At 38.2% G+C, this 13,999-nt stretch overlaps 1 non-coding gene across 1 annotated transcript; it reads left to right on the top strand.

The window, feature by feature from the left end:
- The first annotated feature begins 9,202 nt into the window (after positions 1 to 9,202).
- Positions 9,203 to 9,276, top strand: TRNAI-GAU (transfer RNA isoleucine (anticodon GAU)). The gene has a single exon. It is a non-coding gene; the product is annotated as a tRNA-Ile (tRNA).
- Positions 9,277 to 13,999: the final 4,723 nt, after the last annotated feature.

Below are 13,999 nucleotides of genomic sequence, written 5' to 3'. Positions count from 1 at the left end.
CACCCCACATGCAAAGGCAACACATACACGCCCATCCAAAAAAAAAAAGCTCCATCAGGCAACTAACTCTTCACCAAAAAAAAAAAAACCCACGCCCTGCAAGCCCGATAAATAAGTAGCAGCATTGGGTATCATGGGTTGGGAACCACCAACTCTTCCTGTTATATTTTTTTGTAGAGAACTGGTGTTGCCACCGGTGGATGAAAAGAAATGATATGCAGTGTTATGTTGTTTTTTGGGAAGGCAACAAAAAATAATGAACGATGCATATAAATATAAGGAAGAAGGGTCCGAAATAAAAGTAACAATAATAATAAAATTTTTAGTTGGGCATCCTTTTCCCGGTTATCGCTGCTTTTATAGAAGATTATGAGTAAAAAAAAAATGGCGGAAAAGGCATTCTAATTAAGCTGGCCCCCAGCTAATTAGACGCGTCAAACCGCAGTAGGAAAAATAATGGTCAACATTGAACCACATAAAATAAAAGCAGGTTTTGTTTTTCACTTGAAAGTGAACCGGATGATAATCATGTGATGCCCTGTGCAGTTTATTTTCTTCCTCACGCCTAAAAAAAATAAATTGAACATTTCGCTTCTTTTTTTTTGCGGTAGAAATTTCCGTGTCTGAAATTAGAGAATTCATCAGTGGTGTGATGATTTATTTGCATTTTTGGGAAAGAAGTTTCATGATTGGATTGCGTGGTTATGAAAAACGTGCGGTGTTTTGTTCTTGGAATGTTATTATTAATGTTCACAGCAAGTTGAATTCCACCATGGGGGGAATATGAGACATTGCAATATGGTAACCGTAAGCTGACCACGCTTCATCGCGGATAAATACATGCGGGGCATTGTCAATTTTGACTAAAATTGCAAAAACAGTAGGATAGAGATAAAGTTCTGCTGCACATCACAGAGAACTTAAATGTTCTTCAAGAAACAATCTCATTAATTATAAATTGAGGCGCATCGCATATTTACATGAAAGGCGGCATCCGCATATCAAATTTTGCGTGTGTGTATATAAACATATTTAATTCAAATTAATGTTAATTGGTATTTGATAATTCCAACAAATTCTTGGAAATTTTTAATTATCAATGAAATAATTTATTTTAAGACTTATTAACGTTTGATTGATTTTTGTACGAATTAAGCGCTTTTCTCGTTTAAAAGTTATATCATTATAAATGTCAACAAATGACACTAATTTTATCGATTAAACTAGCTATAATACCCGGTGCAGCCCGGGTTTTCTTCAATGAGGCTGTTTGGATCACGTGATCAAACCATTATAAACGCATAAACTATTATACATATGCATATACTAACAGAATTAAAGAAGTGACGAACCGTTCTAAAGGCATACACACGTCTTAAACGCATTGCTAGGGAACCACGGTAACCAAAGTAAACGTTCGGAAAGTGATTGTTGAGGATCAAAAACCATTGTTGCCGGACAGTTTTTTTGCCCGTTTGGGGCATTTGCCCTGCTCTGACGAAATTTTAAAGTAGCCTATCGTTCAAGTCGAGTCCCATTTGGTATATATGCAAAATTTGGCGACGATTGATCTAAAATTGTAGATTTGTATAGAGAACATACACACACACACACACACACACAGAGACAGACACACAGAAAATCAATTTTATATATATAGATAATGAAAGTTCAATAAGCAAACATTTCAGAAGTTATTGATCCTCAACTTTTCAGTAATTTCTTCTTTTTTTTTTGGACACTGAACACACATAAAACAATTTCAAAACAACTGAGAAAAACACAAAATAACATAACGATGACACAGATACTCTGTGACCCCAAGGGACTGGAAATCCTTCCAGTGGGTCAATGTGAATTTAAATATTATTAATTTAATATTATGAAACAGCCTCTCCCAAAAAATTATTCATCTGTGACAGTTTCCAAAACCTTTCGCTCTTTCTCTCTTGATCACTCTTTTAGTTGTTCCCTGGTCCCTCCAGGGGAGGTTCTGAACATTTTTCAAGTGCACTGGTGATAAAAAAAATCGCCCTCCTTCAGTTGGTGGCATCTGCGGCCGCGTAGTTCGCAGGATTCAATATCCGGCCCTGGGTCCCACACTTTCTTGGTCACTCTTTTCGTCCCTCACATGATTGCAGTCTGTTTTATTCTATGACATGCTTGCGAACCCTTTGTGTCACTTTTTTGGTCGGTCACTGACTTGGTCCCTTGCTCTCTGAGAATCAATCTCTTCATCATTCACATGCTAGTAAACTCTCTAGGTCACTGCCAGTGCCGTCTTAACGCATGGGCCCACCCGGGCACGGCCCGGGGGACTCAGGACAAGAGGGACCTCACAAAAATGAGATCCGGTTGAAATTTTCTAGAATTTACAAGGTAGGGCCTCAGAAAAACCACTTTGCCCGGGGCCCCATGATGCTCTTAAGACGGCCCTGGTCACTGGTTTAGTCACTCACTGACGTAGTCTCGGCCTTTTATTAAAAACATAATATATAAAACCACGGCTGGAATTATTTTTTGACGCCTCTCTCTCTATTTTAATTAGTATTATCAACTGGTTTTTTTTATTTCAACGAAATATGGAAAACAATGAAATTTTTTTATCTCTATACATATGTTCGTTATAAAATAATTTTCCTGGTTTGAGGAGAAAAAACGCACGTGTTCCTTAAGACGTAATGAAGGGGCGGGTAAAATTACAACCAATACAGATAAAGGATGCGGAGGGATATCAAAAATTGGTACAGTGGTTTGTTCATACAAGGATGACGTCACTCTCCGCTACCATACGAAGGTTTTAACAACTGGCTGTTGCGAAGATATATTTTGGAAAGAGAGAAAAAATTCAACTGCCCCTGCGGGGAATCAAACCACGTCCTTTCAAGTCGTCATCCTTGTATAAGTCGCCATCTGGTGGCAGCGTCAGCAGTTGTGAGCTTGGCCTGGGTCTGGTTCGGCCGTCTGGTTCGATTCCCCGCAGGGGCAGTTGAATTTTCTCTCTTTCCAAAATATATCTTCGCAACAGCCAGTTGTTAAAACCTTCGCAGTGGTTTGTTCACATCAAGACCGAAGTTACCGTATAAATGAACTTTAGTCTAATTCTTTACTCTGAAGTGATTCTTGACTGTTCATTCATAAAATTTTCCGCCTCTCTGGACTTTCCGACCAGGGCTAAAGCCTGCTAAACGCCTCTGTGTAAATACACCTCTGATTGAAGTGACAATAAAGTATCTTAAAGCATCTTAAGTGTAATAAAATATCTAAAGTATCTGAAAATTTAGGGTTTGACAATAATTTATTACTTACAGATACCAAGCAAATATAATTGGAAAGAAAAGTCACATTCCTCTGTGGAGAATGTTACTTTTCTTTGGCCCTGCGATGAGGGCTTTGTCATGGCACCTCCTAAGGCGGATTTATAGGTGAGCTTCACCTATTCCAGTCGAGTTTTCTTGACTACTTATTTAAATTAGCCGCCCTGGACTATAGCCCGCCTAGCTCTCCCCCCCCCCCACCCACCCCGTAAATATGCCTCCGTGTCTAATAGTCACTCATTTGGTAGTTCACATGCTTTCGCACTCTGTTGGTTACTGTTTTTCCTCGCTCACTAGGTCATTCATTTAGTCACTCACATACTTTTACACACTGTTATAGTCACTCACATACTTTTGCACACTGTTATAGTCACTCACTTACTTTTGCACACTGTTATAGTCACTCACATGCTCGCACACTCTATAGGTCATCAGTGATCCAAGTAGACTGGATTTTTTTAAAACGACACTATTGGGGCGGGGTTGAGAACTCAAGTGGTGTAAGTCTCTTTGAAAAAAATTTTCAAGGTAAAAAAATTGCATTTAAAATTACTAGCAATTATCGTGTCAGGAAAATTATATTGTAGCCATGTGTAGGTTATTTTATCAGCTTGCGCCACTTCATTTCTAAGTGAGTAAGAAAATACTTAGTTATTTTATGTATTTTATGTGTGACTAAGTACACATAAACCAAATCTGGACGTTCACCACTTTTACAAAACAAAAAGGGGAGTAAGATTTCTTCTTAGAAAGCTTTTCGGGTTTCAGGGTTTTTGAGGGTTTGAGGGTTCCGTGGCGTTTAATTATGCGGAACCCTAAAAAAACTTTCACGGAACCCCGAGGGTTCCGCAGAACTCCGGAAAAATTAGAAACCGGTGATATAGATGCACGCGCTAACATAAAATGCCACGTCATAAACTCAATTTAGCGCCAATCAATATATGTTTTAAAATTACTTGGTCCTTTGATAATGTTTGTCGCACCACGGTCATTTTCTGCACACGAGGGCTAATTAGAATTAGACCGGGACCTACAATTTATTGCCGATTCCGAAGAAGGCTTGTTTTTATACTCATCGAAAGGCACGCTAACCCCACGATGGGGGAACTCCGTGCTGCAGCAATTTTTTTGCCTCAGAGGTGTCATCCCTGTGTCAGGAAGTTTTTCTGGCAAGGACGAACAGGGAATTGAACTCGCGACACCTCTATACGTCCTTTGGTACTTTAGGCCAGTGGTTCTCAACCTTTTTTTGTCCATGGGGCCCCCTTTCAACCATTTCTCATTCCTATGGCTCCCTCTTGCGAACATGAATAATTTTCTACCCCCCCCCCCCGCCCGTTTTTCCATTAGAAGATAGTTATTCAGAAATTGTCTGAAGTATATAAATATGTTTGAATTTAATTTGATTAATTTTTAATTTATGAAAATAACGAAAGAGCAAAATAAACGTAATAGAATACAGTAAAAAAAAATTGAATAAATTATTTCCAATCAATGTAAATTCTGCGCTTGAAGACGGCACAATGTCATCAAGTTACTGTACTGGATGAAATTTGTATTATTTCCAAATTAGTTTATTTTTGTGTAAATTATTATGGTTTCGTTGAGAAAATGTCAGTTGTAGCTTCCAAAATATGCATTCTTGTAGTGATAAGCAGTGGTAGCAAGCAGTTGTATTCATTTTATTCTCTTCATGCTAATAAAAGTAGTATATAATGAGAGAGTAGCCACGCAGAAATGAATCACAATTGAAAAGTTCAACCTTTCACATCGTTTTCAATAATGTATCAAGGATATAGGTTCATGTTGTAGCCATACTATGAACTTAAAAAAATGAACTAAAATACGTGTGAAAAATTTTTAAATATTTGTTTGAAACATTCATATTCCAGAGAAATCATGTGCGCAGTCACAGGGCCGGATTAACCATTAAGCAAAATAAGCACGTGCTTAGGGCATCAGTACAAAAGGGGCACCAGAAAAAGATATCATATGGTATTTTCTTTTTAATACACGATTTTTTTTTCAACATCGATCATCCGATAGAAGATCCTAAAATTGTAAGAACACTTGATTGTATAGTTGAAGATCATTATCACAAAGAATGGCACAAAAGATGAGAGAAACTAATAATATTGCAAACTAGACTTCACATTATTGCCAAGTTTTTCTCTCGATTAGCTTTTCACAATTTTCATAAAGTACGCCCACGGCTGTCTTAACATCATCATACGCCCACATACAAAGTGATTTTTCTGAAAGAGGCACTACTACCTATAGCTAAAAATTCCTACCTACCTATTTGGATATTTACTCTTGAAAATCGGAACCAGATCTAATTGTCACTTGGTTGCCAAAAGTGACCAGATGGGCCCCATGCAGCAAACCAAGTTCTACACAATAAGGACATGATTTTTGTGGGTCATTAGTGGATGAACTGTGTAGTTTGATCCATAGAAGTAAAAGAAATGCTACCAGGTGTAAATTACAAACTTGACAGTGTTCTAAAAAGAAAAAAACACCCAATATATATATATATATATATATATAACGGTGAATCGTCAGAAATAAGATACCTATTGGCAGGGCCGCAACTGGATACTTGGTTAGCCGGGGCAACTACTCATTTAGGCACCCCCCCCCCGTAATGCTTAAGGATAGGTTGAATGGTTGAATTTGCGCCCCCTTTCGTAATGCGCTTGCCCCCCCCCCCCCACTAGTTGCGGCCCTGCCTATTGGTAATATGATGGCCATTATAAGATTCAATGGTTCCTCCTTGGAGTGTTGGTACAGTTTTTATCTCATCAACCGTTCGTCGTAGTGCTATGGTTCTAATTTTAAAAATTCCCAAAATATGACCAAAAATCGCCCTGTACGAGTTTTGAGGATCAAAATACAGCGTACACAAAATAAAAAATTTAAACTTTTGTACGATCCCCCCCCCCCCACACTCTAATTTCCAATCAGAAAGTTGTTGTTCTTTCTCTTCTGAGCCCAACAAACAAATCACATGTTTTAAACTGCATTATTCCCTGAGATATTTAAATTCAAAATCGGAGACAGGTCCGGGCTCAGGAGAATTTCGCGGCCCAATGCAAAAAAAAAAATGTTCTTCTCCCTCTAAAAACATTTTATGTAGTTGTTCCCGACTTACAAACTTTTCGAGTTGCGAACAGAAATCTTGGAGGGGAATTTTTTTTCAGAGAGAACGCATTTTACTGCACTCATTTTTTTCATTATTTCAGGAACGCGTTTAAAGTCTGGATCGTAATCAAACACGATATCCATTGAGAGGGAATGAGATTTAAATTAATTTTACAAAATTCATAGATTATTAATAATAATTAGCGCGTGGTCCAGTTGCTGACATCGAGGCTCGAATCATATTGAACAGTCATAAAATTTTGACATGCTTTTAAAGCGCTTCATCATCTCTTTATCAAATATACGTTGCAATTCGATAACTGATCATTTTTCGAATTTTTTATTGCTATTTTTGTGTAATTAATGTAAATTAATAGAAGTAAAGGAATAAATTACTAGAATTTCATGACTTCCACAAGAGTAGGGCTGACAGGCAGGATCGTCGTAATAGCATCATAGCCCCCCCCCCCCGAGCCAAGGGATTTTTTGGAGGCCCTACCTGGAAAATTCTCGAAAAATTCACCTACGTCTCGTTTTTCTGAGGCACCTCTTCTCTTGAGGCTCTTCGGGCACGGCCCGGGGTGGGAAAGGCATGCGTTAAGACGGCACTGCCTAAGGTTCGCACAAGGCGTCCTCCTTTTTCAGTTTTGAATCTGGTAACCCTATCTGAAGACCACATAATCCATGTTTTCACTTATTTGTTCTATCATCCATATTGTCCGAATGTTTTTGTTGAAAGAAATTATTTTTTCTACATAAAATCGATTGTTGCAAATGTACGAATTTTGTTACCGAAATTTTCGTCTCATAAAAAATTTCATGCCAAAAAATGACAAAGAAGCTCTCTATCTCTCTTTCATCATCTCATGAGTTGCCTGAAATTTCGAGATTAAATGGCAGCACCAACAGCATATAAATCAAGCCTCTGCAGAGAGTAGGGCGTCAGCGGTCTCCGCCTTGGCAGTGCTGAGAACCGTGTCCCCCAATATCTTTCGTCGGAACATCACGTGACTCTCGGTGAAAACAAACACGACCTCCCCCACCCCTTCCCGTTATTTTCTTATGGCATAAACAGTAGTTTAAAACAATAAATGAAAAAATAATTTCAGTTTGGACGAGGTAATTCCAAAATTAATGAAAGTTATCATTTCAGTATTAAAGAAAGGTAATGTCAGCATTAATGGGAGAAAATATTCTAGAATTAATGTAAGAGATAATTACAGTATTGATAAAAGTGATAATTCCAAAATTAGTGGAAGAATTAATGAAAGTGATAATTCCAAAATTAATGAAAAAGAGATAATTCCAAAATTAATGAAAAAGAGATAATTCCAAAATTAATGAAAAAGAGATAATTCCAAAATTAATGAAAGAGACAATTGCAGAATTCATGAGATATAATTTCAGAATCAATGAAAGAAATAATTCCAGCATTAATGAAAGAAATAGTTTCAGCATTAATGAAAGAAATCATTTCAGCATTAATGAAAGCAATAATAATTATTCAAAAAAATAATGAAGGAAAATTCCAGAATTAATGAAGGAAAATCCGGAATTGATGAAGGAAAATTCAAGAAATTATGAAAGAAATGAGATTCCGGCATTAAATAAAAATAATTTAATCTTTTTTCACCTTTAAAATGAGTTTTCTATCTTTTTTTAAATCTTTAAAACCCAATATTTAGGGACCGAACTGTACATTTCTATGGCCGAATTGCCAGGCGGGAAGTTTGTTTTCACAGAGTCACGTAATTTCCTTGCATTTGATGTCGCTGCAGTCGCGGTGGCTGGATGCTCCCTCCAGTAATAAGTCCGACCAGTAATGTCGTCTGCTTCTCTCCAGGTTACTTGTTTTGGGCGTCTCCTTGTGTCCTGAAAAAATTACTGAACTGGCAGTTCGAACTTCCAGTTCTGTTTGTGAGCTTAGCTTGTAGGGAACCGACTTCTTCTCTGTCGTCTGCTCATTAAGAGGCTCTTTGTTTTGGACGTCTCCTTATGCTCAAATAAAATAACCGAACTGATAGTTTAAATTTCCAGTTCAGTTCACGAGCTTTCTTTATAAGGAACTGAGAGGAATAAAGAATATAGTTTTTTTCACTTTGAATTTCCTCATCACCACATGAGTCACTTTTAAATTTGACATTAGATGGCAGCACATTACTATAAAGTGCAGTGTGGGAAAATTCAATTTTTACGATCTTACCTGTCGCCTGCTTGTGTGGAGGTTTTTTCTCCTCGATGGGAGGAACTTTGTTTTGGATGTCTCTTTGGGTCTTGAAAAAATTAGCAGCACCAACAATATTTTTAAAAATTAATTTCTTAAAGTATTCTAGACTATTAAATTAATATTAATTCCCTTTTAAAATTGTTAGTGCCATTGGGAATTCGCGGCAAATGCTACAAGGAAAAAAAAAAAAAACTACTATTGGCGGACGACGTAACATTTCGATTCACCCGGTATATACGGATTTTGTCATTGCGTAACGCAGTGACAAAACTGTTCATGTGAACATAATAATGATTTAGGGAGATGACTTTTCTTTCCGAGCTCACCTCAGCATAATATCCTGAAAATAACTGTTTCCTTGATATCACTGGCTGAGAAAAAAAGCCATCTATATCTCCCTAAACCGTCCCACCCGGGGGCCATTTCCTGAAGTTAAGAGAGGCTACTACGATACTACTACTACTCCTCAGCGCCTCACGATACAGTGCGTGAAATTTGGAAGGCAGATTCATGTGGCTCCAGTGGTGTAGATGGTAGCATGCTTGCCCGATATGCAAGAGGGCCTGGGTTCGAGTCCCGGCGGAGACGTGATGACTTTTCTTTCCGAGCTCACCTCAGCATAATATCCGGAAAATAACTGTTTCCTTGATAATAATGATTGATTATGAGGATTTCTTGCCCATCGGAAAATATAAATAAGGGGCCATTTAAGTATTACGTAAGCAGATTTTCAGCCATTTTTGACCCCCCCTCCCCCCCACCTTGTCAGTAAAACACTGACCCCCCCCCCCTTCCCCTGTCAGCAAAATTTCGTCAGCAGCTTAGAATATTTCATATCTTCAAAAAGGGGTGGTTGATGACGTAAGCAACCTTCAAACCCCCCCATTATCATCAAAAGTCAGCTAAGAAAATTATCAATTTGTTGACTTCAATTTCGATACAGTGAAAATCTTATATTTCGTTGGATGACAAGCTGCCTTCAAGTGGCTTTTTAGTTCGTAATATGGCCGCTCTCTCGCAGGCGAACGAAGCAACGTGCGAGTTGGCTTAAACACAACACAATATTTCACATAATAGTCTGTACTATATTTAATATACAAGGCGCATAGGTAACGGGGCATACGGCATTTTACTGGCAAACCATTGGTCCTAGAGGCATACTTCCAGTTGGAAAAAGTACCCGAATAATGTGTAGTACTCAGATATTTGATTCATGTTGCCAGGGGTTACAGAGTTACTAAAATGAAAATGTTAAGTTTTTATGCGGACACCCCGTGTCCCAAAACTCAATTGGAAAGTTGTTTCCCGGTCTCCAAAAAAAAATTCATCGTTTCTAAGTGCAATATTCACTGAGATATTCGAAGAAAGTTGGAAAAAAAAATCATTAAATACGAGGAAACCATTTTACCCGCATTTAATGCTGTTTTTTCCCCCCAAATTTCCTCAATTTTTTTAATTCGCATATCTCGGTGAATATTGCACTTAGAAACGTGAAATTGTTTTAGTTGCCATCGGAAAAGACAGAGCAACAACTTCTTAATTGGGTTCTTTGGCACACGTGGATGGTATAAAAAGTTTTTTTATTTTTTATTTTATAACTATACAACTCCTTACAACATGAATGGCATATCTGAGTTGAATACGTGATTTGGATATTTTTTCTACCTGGGTATGTCTTTAAGACTAACGGCTCGCAAGTAGTGCCATACGCCCTGTTACCCATGCAGTCTGCATATACACGTAAAAAAAATAGTTTGAGACGAAATACAGTCGACTTTCGTTTTAACGAATACCGTTATAACGGAAAAAATATCGTTTTAACGAAAACTTTTCTAATCCCCCCGGATAAGTTTACATAGGAACAATATAAAAATTTGAAATTTAGCGAAATTTCTTTATTACTCCGGTCTCTTGGAGTTCACTATAATGGGGTTGACTGTATTCCCACCAAAAAAATCTGATATTTTTGCAATTTGATGTGAAAGCAGTCCTTTTTATAATGATTATGTCATTTTACTTTTATAAATTTAAGAAGGAAGCAAAAGAAAGAAAGGGTGGGGAGAAAAAAAATGCATGAAAACGATGGGGTTTTTTTACACACAAGCTTTCATTTCTCACCCATCTACTCCTTGGATTGCATTTACTACCAGCACTCAAAAAAATGTCAATGAATGGTCAACAGATCTTTGTCTGCTTTCCTTATGGCAGCCCTCTTTGAATGAAAAGTCTTCGAACACACACAACTTTCTGTCTTTACAGTTACTTCATTTTGCTTTAAACCTCTTCTATAGTTTGTGTCAGGACCTACTGTCACCCCCAAGTCGTAAACCCACCGAGATTACATGCAACGCTGTTTTCTATTTCCTTCCTCATGTTAATGTTACTTGAATAGCGGAAAAATTGCAAAAATATATTCTATGCATTTTTTGTTTGAAATTAAATTTTTTTTAGTCAGAGTGACTAAAAAAATTTAATTCCACAAACTTCTTCGTGGCCCCGCATCAGTAGCCGTGGCTCCCCTTTTGCCAGATTTTCATCCGTGCCCCCCCCCCCTGGAATATCCTAGGGCCTCCCTGAGGTCATGTGGCCCCCGGTTGAGAACCACTGCTTTAGGCGAGTATCTTATCGGCCTGGGCTACCGCACCCTTTTGTCACTCGAGCCGGATTAACCCCATAAGTTGTTTTTAAAGTTTTCCTGATCCACATTATAACTGCCACATTTGAAATTATTAAACCTTCACAAATTGCCACATACAGGGTGGTTATAAATTAACTGACACTACTAAGACGTATGTAGCGCCCATTCTGATAGAGGTATATTGATGAAACTTGGTATATATGGACCATGGGGAAAATAAAGATTCAATGTAAAGAAATAGTTCAATTTTTGACCACTAGGTGAAAAAGTGGCACGTTTTTGTCACAGTTATTTTTTTCTCATGGTGCAAATAACGTATATACCAAGTTTCAATGAACGTAGTTCATTCCACAACGGGCGCTACACAGGCAGGAGTATAGTGCCAGTATAACCAACACCACCTAGAGCAGATATCTGCTCTGACTGTTGTTGGTATAATTAAGCTGAGTAATGTTAGTATAATTCAACTGACACTACGCCGATCTGTGTAGTGTCAAAGCCTCCTAGAAGAACCTAGTAGTATCTATGAGGCTTTGGTAGTGCTTGTTGTGATGGACGTAGTTCATTAAAACTTGGTATATACTTTATTTGGCCCATGGGAAAAATATAACTGTAATAAAAAAGCGCCATTTTTCCACCTGGTGGAAAAAAGTCGAACTATTTTTTTTAATATTGAATCTTTATTTTCCCCAAGGTCCACATATCCTATATACAAAGTTTCATCCAAAATACCTTCATCAGAATGGGCACTACCAACGCCTGAGAGATGTCAGTTTATTTGTAACCACCCTGTATTTTAAGAATTTTTTCCTATTGCGAGCAGATAACTGCATTTCCTCCGCAACAAGAAAATTTATTCCGTCCATCGCTTTTATTTCCCTGACTATGATACAAAAACACCCGCCATGTGTTGTGGCTTTCTAGGAGGAGAGAATACTTTTTTTAGGGACAAAAAATGTTTTTGCATCATTTGTACTCTCTGAGAGTGTATATTTCTTTTTCTATATTCTTCTCGCTCCTTCTTCTTATCTAACGTTGAACAAGGACTCTGCCCCACTGTAGTTTATCGGTTGGAGCAAGGGCGTAGCGAGGTGGGGGGGGGGGACTTGAGGGTCTGCCCCCCCCCCGAAATGTGAGAAAATAACAGAAAAAAGGGAAAAAGATGGCCAAATCCATTGTTCTGTCACTTTGGTCCCCTCCCGAAATGAAAGTGGTACGCCCCTGGGTTGGAGGGAAGATGAAAAACATTTTTAATAGTAAAAACAGCTTCATTGCGTTTTCAGAAGACGAAATATCTCGGAGTGACAGAAATAAAGCAGTTCAAGTTTGAGACGAGATATCTCGGGATTGCTGCTGCTGCTGAAAGGGTTAACTCATGTGCACCTCGAATACCTTTCCGAGAGGTACCTCACTTCTCTTTTTGAAAGTTTGAATCATCTCATGCAAAATAAAAGATTCGAGTAGAAAATGCATTGAAAAATAAAAAAGAAGTCTATATGTTTTCAGAACACGTGTTCTTTCAGTGCAGGGCTCTTGGGATCAAACTGAACAATCTGAACATTCTACGAGCTTTCCTTCCCCCCTTCCCCCGCCCCGTCTACATATACAGTAAAACCATAGGCGTAAACTTATTGAAAATGTTGGGGGGGCTCAGGCTCTAGTGGAACCTCGTTTATACGACGCGTCGTATAAATGCGAAAGCAGTACTGAAAAACGAACTTTTTCCGAAAATTACCCTCCCCCCCACTTTTTTTTTACAGACGTTTCCGAAAAAAAATTTTGTGAAAATCTGTCGTTTTGATTCAAAATCTTATGCTTGAGAAGAAATATACTTATAATACTATCATAACATTATTGTTGCTAAAGTCTCAAGCAATTTTACGGTATTCATTTCAAGATTTAACAGAAAAAAAAGCGTTATTTAAACGTTATGTAAAACGTCCTTTACTTGACAGAGAACACCGTTACAAAATTATCGAATGTGGGGGCGACAAAAATCCCAGTTACAGCCCTGGCTATCAGCATACCGTAGCCCGTTCAATAATTATTTCAGTACCTGTCAAAAGCCATGGAACACAGGGCCACAACTAGGGAGGAGCAGGCGGGTCTCGTGTCCCGGGCGCTAGACCGGATGGGGTGCAAATTTCATTCTAAAACCTCTCCTTCAACATTACAAGGGGGGCGTCAAAATGCGCGCTTGCCCCGGGTAACCAAGCATCTAGTTGCAGCCCTGATTGAACCAGTCAATCATTTTAAATTTTATTACTTTTTCAGTAAAAAATATGCATGAGAAACTACAGTCGATCCCGCTTAGTTTTTCCGCTTACAACGTTTCTTCATGATGGGTTTTTGAAAACTGTAAAACACTGTATTTCAGTGACACGTTTTCACCAATTGAAAAATTATGTGATTCGATTGATAGAAAAGGTGTTTTCCAAAGACTTGGGAGTTCGAATCGAAGTGAAAACGTCGATTAATTGAAGTGTATACAGGCAGGGCCCTGGGTAAAGCAGGAATTAGGAGGCTCTTGCGACAAGAGTCAAAGATGTTAATTGGTCAGTGAATGTATGTTGTTTGAATTTCGGGGGCTCAAAGTTATAAAGGCTTCATTTGCCCATGAAGAAATTAGGCCCTGTATACAGGGATAATGTATAGAAATGTATAGCAACTGAA

The sequence above is a fragment of the Pholcus phalangioides genome, unplaced genomic scaffold (assembly GCF_987345545.1).
Source record: "Pholcus phalangioides strain wild (caught in Gottingen) unplaced genomic scaffold, Ppha-v1.0 ptg000008l_1, whole genome shotgun sequence".
Taxonomy (NCBI): Eukaryota; Metazoa; Arthropoda; class Arachnida; order Araneae; family Pholcidae; genus Pholcus; species Pholcus phalangioides.
This window is presented reverse-complemented; position numbering and strand designations above follow the sequence as displayed.